The sequence below is a fragment of the Hetaerina americana genome, unplaced genomic scaffold (assembly GCF_022747635.1).
Source record: "Hetaerina americana unplaced genomic scaffold, ioHetAmer1.1.p SCAF_9, whole genome shotgun sequence".
NCBI classification, from domain to species: Eukaryota; Metazoa; Arthropoda; class Insecta; order Odonata; family Calopterygidae; genus Hetaerina; species Hetaerina americana.
In genome coordinates, this window is record NW_027287538.1 from 60,985,205 (window position 1) to 60,996,361 (window position 11,157).

General features: G+C 34.4%; 1 long non-coding RNA gene across 1 annotated transcript; it reads left to right on the forward strand.

The window, feature by feature from the left end:
• The first annotated feature begins 488 nt into the window (after positions 1–488).
• Positions 489–5,452, forward strand: LOC139698656 (uncharacterized). Its single transcript, XR_011703002.1, has 3 exons — positions 489–599; positions 4,207–4,468; positions 5,389–5,452. It is a non-coding gene; the product is annotated as an uncharacterized lncRNA (long non-coding RNA).
• Positions 5,453–11,157: the final 5,705 nt, after the last annotated feature.

Sequence of the window (11,157 nt, forward strand, 5' to 3'; positions counted from 1 at the left end):
TATCCTTAAAAACATTATTATATATATAATAATTTGTTGGAAATTAATGAAACTTATACCAAGAGACACATAAGAAGAGAATATAACCTACTAATAAGAATTATTCAATTGTTAATTACATGTATAGCCATTGAGAAAAGAGTTACCTAGGGGGACACTGGCATTTTAGGGAAAATTCATCAACTTCGCTCACAGCATCATTGACAATAATGGGTAATTCTTGACTCCATCTGTTGCACAGTGTCAAAACATGTTGAGCTCATTGTGTTCTTTTTATTTCTCCCCTCAGGCCTCCCAGCTTTATGTCTTGTTGTCCTTGGAATGGTCCCTATTGGCTGGAATGGCATCCCTCCTGGGCATTGTAGTGATTCAGTACATTGAGTTGTCTGCAGAGTCAAAGGTAGCAATTGCAGTTCCATCATCATCCGCTACCCCTGTCTCCAAGATACGTGTGAGAACTGCTGGTAACTCAGACAACACAACAGAGGCAAGACCTTGGAAGACTTCATCACTCCATGCTTGCTGGTTGAAATGCCCTACAATGAACAAACTACAGTCTCTCTCTCATCTGAGGCTAATAATTGTAGGAATCACCACCGGTGAGTTATATTTTCAAATGGTTTAAGTTGCCACCATTAAATCAAAGGAGCTGAATCTATAAGGTCAAAGATAACAGCATGAAATTTTCCTTATAATAGCTTATAGGGTACAAAGTATGTTAAATCTAGTTTTGGAAATAAATCGGTGCCTGCCCCTCTCAGAGCTACATATTTTGAGGTACAGCAAAGATTTGTTTTTCCTCCAGTAGGGCATTTTTTAGGACCATAAGTAAACAATAAGGGCACAAAAAAAAGGATTACATCAAGTAAACAATGTTTTATTTGTAGGTAGTGGGTGACAGGGATCACAAGACTTGGCTTAAACAAAAGACCTGTGACATCTTTAATATGAAAAATAGTACTGTCCCTTTAAGAAACTTGATCATTGAGGCAAGAGGCATGAGGTTATGAGATGTGGTTGCCGAGGAGGATAGAAAAAGTAAAATGGATAGAAAGATAAATGAGCAAAGAAGTTTCAGATGAAATGAGAGAAGAGAGAAGGTTGCCAAAATAAATTCAAAGAAGGTAATAAAGAAGGATACAGAGTAATATTGAGTGTGATTGGACTTATGAAGACTGCAGTAGTGGGTAGAAATGTGGGTAAACATATTAGAGACAGGGAAAGTTGAATAGATAATATGGACGGGGTAGGAATCAGCATAAGTATGACTGAGTGAAGGGAGACAAGAATTACATATGTACGTTTGTAGAATGGCTAACTTTAATGCTGGATTTTAGAGTATGTATTTTTTTAGTATTGTGAGGAGTCAGAGCTTGGAATAGCTGCGCTTAGGTATTGGGTCCATCAAAAACCTACATTAGCCTTTAGATTTCTCTTAATGTAATTAATGCAGATGACCTAAGGTATCAAATAACAAATTTGGCATTTCTAGATAAGAATCTATTGCATTGATAGAGAAAATAGCTCATCAAATGATGAATGCACAACATCACCAAGTTAGGTTCCCTACTACAGGCTTTTTGTATCTTCTGTCTGTATCCTTTTATGAAACACTTTTGATGATGAGATTTTTGAAGAAGTGTATCATGAATGGGATAAAAGTAATGGTTTAAATGAAGACGGATATATTGATAATGATTCTAATTTCACAAACATTCCAACCTGTCATTATGCTGGTCTATGAATATTTATGCCTTCCACCCCTACCTCTTAGAGAACTCAGGTGAACTCTAATAAAAATCTCAATCAATTACAGTCTCTGAAGGCACCTGAAAGCTTTTCAGTTAAGGTTTCAAAGAACTATGAAATGAGCACAAAAACTTGGAATCATAAATGGTTTTCATTACTTGCACCAGTTTTATGGGTGATAATGACCTTTCACTCATCCTGCATCAGGAGGATACCAATCCTGGTGACAGCATCCTTCCTGTATCTCAAAATCAATGGCATAGTGACTGAAATTCTATTTTATTGAATGAATCAAATGGCCAAAGGAAAAGGGTCCAGCCAGAATGAAATTCCGTACCTCAGGTGGCAATTAGTACAATTGTATCCAAACTGGTTATGAGCTTTCTCCAACTCTTCTCAAGAGAACTCCATGATTCATTGAACAATGGATGGCTTTAAACAACAGAAACATAAAACTTCATAATATGTCTAGCAATTTATGAATCAGATATGATCCAATTTATATCATCCCATTGATATTTCATTTTTACTGCTGACTAGCCAAAAAGAAGTTCCTTGTTCATAAGGGTGGCAGAGTTTTCTTTTGTAAGAAATGGGAAGCTAAATAATGGTGTAATATATATATATATATATATACCAAAAATTCGAAAACCAGTAAGTTATATATTATTATTATTATTGGGTAATCTACTCGTTAAGGTTTTTGGATGGACGTAATTACTAATAAAATAATTTGTGGCCCCTAGCAAAACACAACAGCCTACTCTACATCAGGTCCCTCTTCAGCTTTGAGTACTTTCTTCCTCCCTTCATCCTGTCCAACATCCCTATCCTGTTCCTTCCCTTTCCTCGTTTGCCTAACATTCTCCCCTCAATTACAGTCTTCAACATCCCGCTGCTGGTCAATACCCCTTTCAGCCACTTTTCCTGCCTCCATAGGATTGCTCCCAAAAAACCCCTCTCTTCGCCCACCCTGCCAAGTACTTTCTCGTTTGTTTTCTTCTCTGTCCATTTCACTTTCTCCATTCTTCTCCACACCCACATTTCAAAAGCCTCCAGTCTACGTCTATCCTCCTGCTTCAATGACCACGTTTCCGCGCCGTACATAGCTACGCTCCATATCAAAGTTTTTACGAGTCTTTTCTTAACACCCTTACTCAACGTCCCCGTCATCAACTCCCTCGTCCTTGTGAAAGCCTCTTTGCCTAGCACAATTCTTCTCCTTATGTCCTTACTGCTTTGACAGTGTTGGTCCAAAACACTGCCGAGATACGTAAACTGTTCTACCTGCTCTAGTTTTTGCCCTCCTATTTTAATGTTAAGCTTAGCCTTTTTCTTTCTAGAAAATCGCATAACCTTTGTTTTATTAATATTGATTCTCATCCCATACCTGTCGCACTGAATTTCCAATTCACTAAGCAATGCTTGCAACCCCTTGGCTGACGGACAAACTAAAGCTTGGTCATCAGCAAACCTAACTGATTTTATGAATTCCCCGCCTACCTTCATTCCTACCTCCAGTTCTTCCCATGCCTCTTTAATCTTTTCCTCTGCATACAGGTTTAACAGCAACGGTGATAATGGGCAACCCTGCCTTACACCTCTTCCTAACACTGCCCAACCGGACTCCCCGTTCCCCACTCGTACCTGAGCAGTCTGAGACATGTGCAGGTTGCGGATTAGCCTCCTTTCCCTCCATTCTATTCCTATTTTCTGCAGAATACTCATTAGTTTTTCCCAATTTACTCTATCAAACGCTTTTTCGAAATCTACGAAACAGGCAAATACCTCCTGGTTGTGTTCTATATTCCCCTCGATTAATAATCTCATTACTGCAATGGCATCATGCGTACCTCTCCCCTTCCTAAACCCAAACTGCTCATTCCCTAAGTAATCATTTGCCCTTCTTCTATCCTTTTGTTTATGATCCTGAGAACAGCTTTCGCTGCGTGGGATATCAAACTAATTGTCCGATAGTCCTCACATGACGTGGCCTTTAACTTTTTCAGAGTAATCACTTGCCCTACTCTCTATCCTTTTGTTTATGATCCTGAGAACAACTTTAGCTGCGTGGGATATGAAACTTATAATATATATATATATATATATATATATATATATATATATATATATATATATATATATATATATATATATATATATTACCACCTTTTTCTAGGAAGAGAAGAAAGCAACTATATACATGCATATATGTTTGTTTGAATGTATGCATGTATCAGGAACATTGCTAATTCTTATTCTTTTAGTTAAGCACTGCCCTTATTTTTAAATTGCATGATATTTTTCCAATGAAACTGGAATGAATCAATTATGGTTCATGGGTTTCAGAAAAACAGATACACATATGGCAATCCTCATGTGCCCAACCATGGTAAAATGTGAAATCTGTTGCATCCAAATTGAAAACGTATTCAATTAAAACTAATACTTCTTCAGGGGTTCCCATGCTCTGCGTGTTGGTGTTGCACATAATTGAAAGGATTTGCAGCTCTAACAGCAAGCCCTCTTGGTGGCTCACCACTACCTCTTCACACTTCAGTGCCTTTGTGGCATTGGCAAGCATGCTTACTCTCTTGTTCATCGCCCTCTCGTTAAGTCTTCTGTGGCAATTGCACTGCAGTAAAACTCAGAAAGAAAAACAAGTGAATAAGGAGATTAGGGAAAAGGAGCCTAATAGCAACTGCATCACAAATAAGAGGTATGTGAAACACTTACTTTACCTTGCAAAAGGTAGAAGTCAACTTAAAGCTTCAGCGATATTCGCTAATTTAAATATTAAAAATATATATGATGAATATTTTTTTATCCATTAGCAAAAATATTTTAGAACTATTAAATTACATGTTGGCTCTGTTGTAAAATGAGTCTGTAATGATTTAATGATCCAGTCAATGGTTTTTTCATAAATAAAGACATATAGCACCAAAAATAAGTGCTTCTTCAAAGTTGCCCTCAGCTGATTGGTGATAACCAAAGAGTAGAAAAATAAATATTTAAACATTTAATACATCTGGTTCCACACCTATTTTATCCAGAAGTGATAATGTACAGCCGAAGGTTAATGGCTGAACAGTTTGTTTCTGATCATTGAAATTATCCTCCAGGCCCACTCTGATATATTTGTGTAAAATTCATTTGGTGAATGTTATTTGAATGGTGTTTCATCATGAATGTAGTGAAAGAATGTGTTGTCTCATTCCTTTCCTTTGGATTACAGAGACAGTAATTTATTAATATTGCATAAGGAATGATGTCACCCTCTAAAAAACATGAATGTGAAATTTGAGTCAGATGCCAATGCATAGTTTCATAATTTGTGGAGGTTATGATAAAGCTACTCTCAGCTTCCCTTTTACAAAGAGAATCCATTTCTTTTATTTACTTTACATTTTGTTTATTCCTGAAAATGCTAGTTTACATTGATTAGATGCTAAAAAAAAGTCTCTTTTACAGCAATCCTGGAAAATCTCAAAACTCATATATTCTTAACTATATTAAACACTGTGATAACTTCAATTCCAAACTGTATAGAATTCTCAATTTCAAATTCATATATATCCACAGAAAGTTTTCAATTAATGGAAAACCAATTCAAATTGTTTTTTCTCTAAATAACAGGGTTGCAGTCTTGTGGAGAACAGTCTTCATATTTTCTTCAACGGTAGCAATGGAATTATCAAGCATCCTTTACATAAACCTCCCTATTTCTTCAATATTGCAGTGGATTTTCAGCACATCATGCCTCTCTTTGGTGAGTTCAGTTCTTTTTTTCGAAACAGTCACTAACACCCATGCCCGGATGTGTGAATTTCACATGCCATTGGGTTTAGTACTGGGTGATCTCTAACATCATCTACCAAACTAACCTCTGGGTTGATTACTGTGTTTATAGTTTATATGCATAAACTGGCTCCAATGAAAGTGATTTCCCCTGGCTCCCTTGACTACATACCATATCTAACATAATATATGAAGTTAGACTGGCCTTTTATATAAATTCCTTTTCTTTTTATTTTAATAATGCATGTTGGGTGACTGATAAACAGTGGAATCTTTCACTGATCCTCTCATAGCATCCTCCTTGGCTTACTTTTCAGGGAGTGGCCATATTCGTGTCATATGGAATCAGGATTGATAAGACCGATTGCTTCTGTAAGCGGACAGTACCAAATCCATCCCTTCATATTGACGATCAGAGATGGGCATGGTTGGACTGTATTATTTGTTCTAAATGGCTGAGCATCAGACAGGGTCATCCTGGGACCACAGTGGGTGAAGTCCATGGGACCTCAATACTTTAAAAAACTCTACCTCTACTCCATGAAGCTTGGTGAGCAGTGTTTATTTTTTCAAATAATTAAATTTAAAGTATTTCATAGTTAATCAAATAATGTTTTTAGGGTTTGCTATATTATGATAACTTTTTGACCTCTGACACCCACTAATCTCTTGGCTTAGCATTTCTGACAATGGATTTCTTCAGTGTCACTATTTATTGACTTCTTGCCATACTCTAAATAAATCAGTTACAGACATAGTATGTTAGACATCTAAGAGTTCCTCTGGATACATTCCATTATTATAAGTCAGAGAGAAATATCTCACAGTCACATTAACAAACATGCATACTTTCACTCATCATGATGATACTTCAGCATTCTCAAGAAGATTAAGACTATTATATGAATTAGGATTTGAATGCGCAAAAGTGGGGTTAATGGGCAGAGTGACAGGTAGACACAAGCACTTAAGACCATTTATTACTTAAATGTCTCCTCCCATTAGTTGCCCTCATGTTAAGTCTCATTAACATCAGACTTAACATGGGGGCAGCATATGAGCTGAGCTGAATTAGCTTTTTAAAAAAATTTTTTAAAGAAATATTCAAATGAAAAATTTAAGAAAAAGAATTGTTACACAATAGCTACATTTCATTATGAATAAAGATAAATTTTGGACTCCAGGTAAAAATCTGTTTTGTCTCATCAAATTTCAGATCCTCCTACTCTGATTGGCAGTGGATACCTAGGCATTCCCTTGCATTTATGGGCAGACAGAGAGAGGGCGAAAATCCCTGAAATAAGCAACTGTGTTGAGATATTTGAAACTACTAATTTTTCAGTTTTATTATTAACATGCAATGAAATTAATTTAGCATGAAAATGGATAGTGCAGGCTTTTGGCTACTTTAAAATGAATACGTAATCCATTTTGGCTTCATATTTTATGTGTTAATTTTTATTTTACTCACAGCAACAGCTATTACAAAAACGTTTTCTGGTCCTCGGAAAATAAATTATTACAAAATTCTTACAATAGCATGGAAAAACATATTGCTAGATTCCCTGATCCCATTGTTTTTCAAGTTTCCATATATCTACCATCAAAATGTTCCTTTAGCATGCAAGTGAGGCTAACCTCTGGCCTTCATTTCACTCTACATCTTTCAATGAGTAGGTTCACTAGCAGTGCAGTGGCCTACTCTATCTTGTAAGCCCCTAACCTCTTAGAAATGTATTTCTTTCTCATCTCTTGCAGAGAGTCGATCACCTTAACTATCATATTTTACCATAAATAAATTATAGCAACTTGAGAGGACTGGCAATGAAGAATTCTATCATTTGCCATAGAGTTTTTTTCTGATTCCTGTGGGCCCCTACGTATGAGTGGAAGGGCAATACCAGCTAGAAAGTTTTGCCCTGATTTTCCCAGCATTCTCTTATCTAAGTCATAAATGCGATTAGATTTGAATGTATTTATTTCATAAACATAATGATATTATTAGTATAATGATGGTTCAAGATGTAGTAAACATTCCACTGATTTTATTTCTAGTTTGGTCAATTATCCAACCTCTTCCTGTGTAAATGAGAGACCTGTTATAAGGAATATAATACATGGCAGATATTCAAATATCAGCCCTTCAATCTCCATATTTGTGTTACAAGAAAGACAAATCATTCATGATTCATCAAAATCCTGTTTTGGTAAATATATGTAAAGAATTTTCTCCCCTGAACTGAAGTCTCTTCCATTTCTTCATTCACCTGGGCGATTCACGTAGGGGAGAAGGAAGGTGAAATTTAACTTTCTCATCCCAAGAATTTTAGGCATTGCTTGCAGGGGCCATGAAATTTAATTACATTTTAGGAAAGTAACTAAGACTTTTCATTTGACTTTTGTGTGGAATACCAAGTCTGGGTTATTTTCTTATCATCACAATGGGATTTACTGTCTATGCATCAGCCATATAAATTGCAATTGCCCCCATCTCAATTTCACTATTGATATTCCAAATGTTATGTGTAACTGAAAAAATTACATTAAAAAAAGAAATCATAAAAGTAAAATTGCCAGAAAGTAAAATTTTCATGGATTGTTATAAGGCATAACTTTTGTTAACAAAATTCATAGTAAAATATATCACATAAGCATTCTCTAAAGTAGCATTGATCACATTTCTTGGCACCTGAAAACTTTTCATCTTTTGAGTTTTAAAGTGTGGGTGAAGGAACTTTTCCTGGAAATTCTTATATATTGTGTTGACTGAAGAAGTACCAATGCTCAAAGTCATGAAATTTGGAATGAATTTCTGTATATCCAGGGAATCCACATCAGTCACATCTGTCATAAGCTGAGTAAAGCTGTTCATATGTTAAGAAAGCTCAACTTTCTTATTTCAAATGAGTATCACCTAACACTTGACCATGCCTTCTTTCAATATCATTTGAATTATGGTGTTGAGTTATGGGGTCATTCCCCACATGTTAAATAAGTTTTGCTACTGCAAAAGAGAGCTATATGCTCTCTTGCTAATATACCACCACGTAATGCCTGCAAATGTTTTTTTGTTAGGTGTGGAATCATGACTGTATTTAGTTTATATATCTTTAAGGCTTTGATTCATATGAAAGTTAATCTAGAAACTTACCAATAAAGATCTTACATCAATAACTAAACCACAAGAGGTAAATCGAATCTAAATACTACTTATTGTAGACTGTCCTCAACTTACAACTCATTTCATAACAAGAACATTTGACTGTATAACCATCTGCTTACCCAGTTGAAATCGGACTGTATCCAGAATTTCAAGAATAGGGTATATACCTGGTTACTTGCTCACCCAATTTACTCATTGGATGAATTCTTTTGTGATAATCTTAATCACATTTAAGAGCTTATTTAATATATTAAATAATAGTTATATTGATGACATTTAATATGGTTGTATCATTTTTCAAAATGAATAAAGTATTACTATTATTATGATAGAAAATGAGGGAGTTGCCATGAGGATTTCAATGAAGGCGTATACAAGGAAGATTTCAATGACGGGGTATATGAAGAGGATTTCAATGAAGGCACATATGAAGAGGATTTTAATGAAGGCATATATGAGGAGGATATCAATGAAGGCATATATGAAGAGGATATCAATGAAGGCATATATGAAGAGGATTTCAATGAAGGCATATATGAAGAGGATTTCAATGAAGGCATATATGAAGAGGATTCCAATGAAGGCATATATGAAGAGGATTCCAATGAAGGCATATATGAAGAGGATTTCAATGAAGGCATATATGAAGAGGATTTTTTCCATGAAGGCACATTAGAAGAGGATTTTGATGAAGGGAGGATTTCAATGAAGGCATATATGCAGATGATTCTAATTGTAGACAATTTCAAAAATGTGGCATTGGTATATTTTTGAGTAATTAACAGAAGTCACAAATGGAGAGTATCTTTGAATTATCATTTTAAAAATTTATTCATGCAATTCCTTTGATGTGGTCATTTCTTTAATACTTGTCAATTTCAACTGAACATTTCTATTTAGGTTATTGATTTAACAATAATGTCATGGTTTAGCTGAGTAAATGATAATGATTTAGTGGAATATTCCAAAGTTTCACTCCCTATCTATTTTGAGTAATTCCAATTGATAGCATATAAAACAATTGTGTTACTGAAAGATAAACAAATTTAGAATCTACTTAAGAGAAGACCTTTTTTTACACCCATTACTTTCAAATTCTTTAATGTTCTAACTTTGTATCCATGAATGTAATTTTCATACCAAACCATCAATTGTTACAAATAAATATAAAGAAATCCTGTTCAGTCGGGTAAAATTTGTCATTTTCTTTGTGCTTGTAAAAAGTTGAGAGAAGTCCAGATTATTATTAAAGTTACCAATAAATTGCAAGCAATATTTTCATCCCTAAAAAGTTGTAAGGAATTTGCTAACATATTTATTTCGTAGGAGGTTTTTTTATTCATTTAAAATAAGCAGTTCTAAATTAAATAAGGTTAGAAATACATGATTATAAGCTGACATGCATGCATGCTTAACTTATGTATATCGTGGCACTTGATGTCATTCCTTTGTTGTCACAGCAATCTTTCATTGCAATGTTTCTCCGCTGCTGTTGTTATGTCTGTAAACTTGCCTTCCTTCTTTAAAGCATTTTGTAATGTGGATTCATATCTACACAATAACCATTGCACTGCAAGGGTTTATGTTAATATATATATATATATATATATATATATATATATATATATATATATATATATATATATATATATATATATATATATATATATATATATATATATATATCACTGTGAACATGCTTCAAAGAGAAAATAAACATTAGAGTATGTAATAAAAACAATGTATTACAATTGCATTTTATGCAAAAATCCAAATGAATAATAACACTCAATTGGAAGGTTCTTGAGTATCTATTCAAAAGAAAATTACTATACTTTAGCTTTGCCTTAAGTTGATTTTACTTTTGAATGCAATTCCATATTCAATTCTTATTTATTTAATGAATTCTGACATGAGTGATGTTAGCTGAGGTAAATGAATATGTGCAGTCAATGATAATACTTTACAAAATAATACCAACATTTCTTGTTTCATGATTTCATACAAGACTATTACCTACCACAAGCTATCCATGATATAAAATTTATAATTATAAAATATGAGGAAAATAGGAGTCATATCAACAGATGAATATGTGAATAAAACTATTCAGCGAACATAAATAATCCATGCCTGCTGTTTTTTGTTTGCTTGGAACCATCATTTCAGCCAATGCCATTGGTCAAAAGAGTGGTTTTCTTTGTCAATTTTCCATCAACTTGAATTGTCATGCAGAAGCATTAACTTCACTTTTCCCCAATTCTTCTGTGGAATCAGAATGGCATCGGTCGTAACCAATACTGTTTGCCAATGCTATCGCCTGTTGCTTTTCCAAAATAACTTCTGATGCCATTTGAAGAATAGCATTAGGTGACATCAGAATTAGGGAATAAACCCCTAGATGTCTTTTGTTACACGATTAACTATAATAGTATGTACTCCTT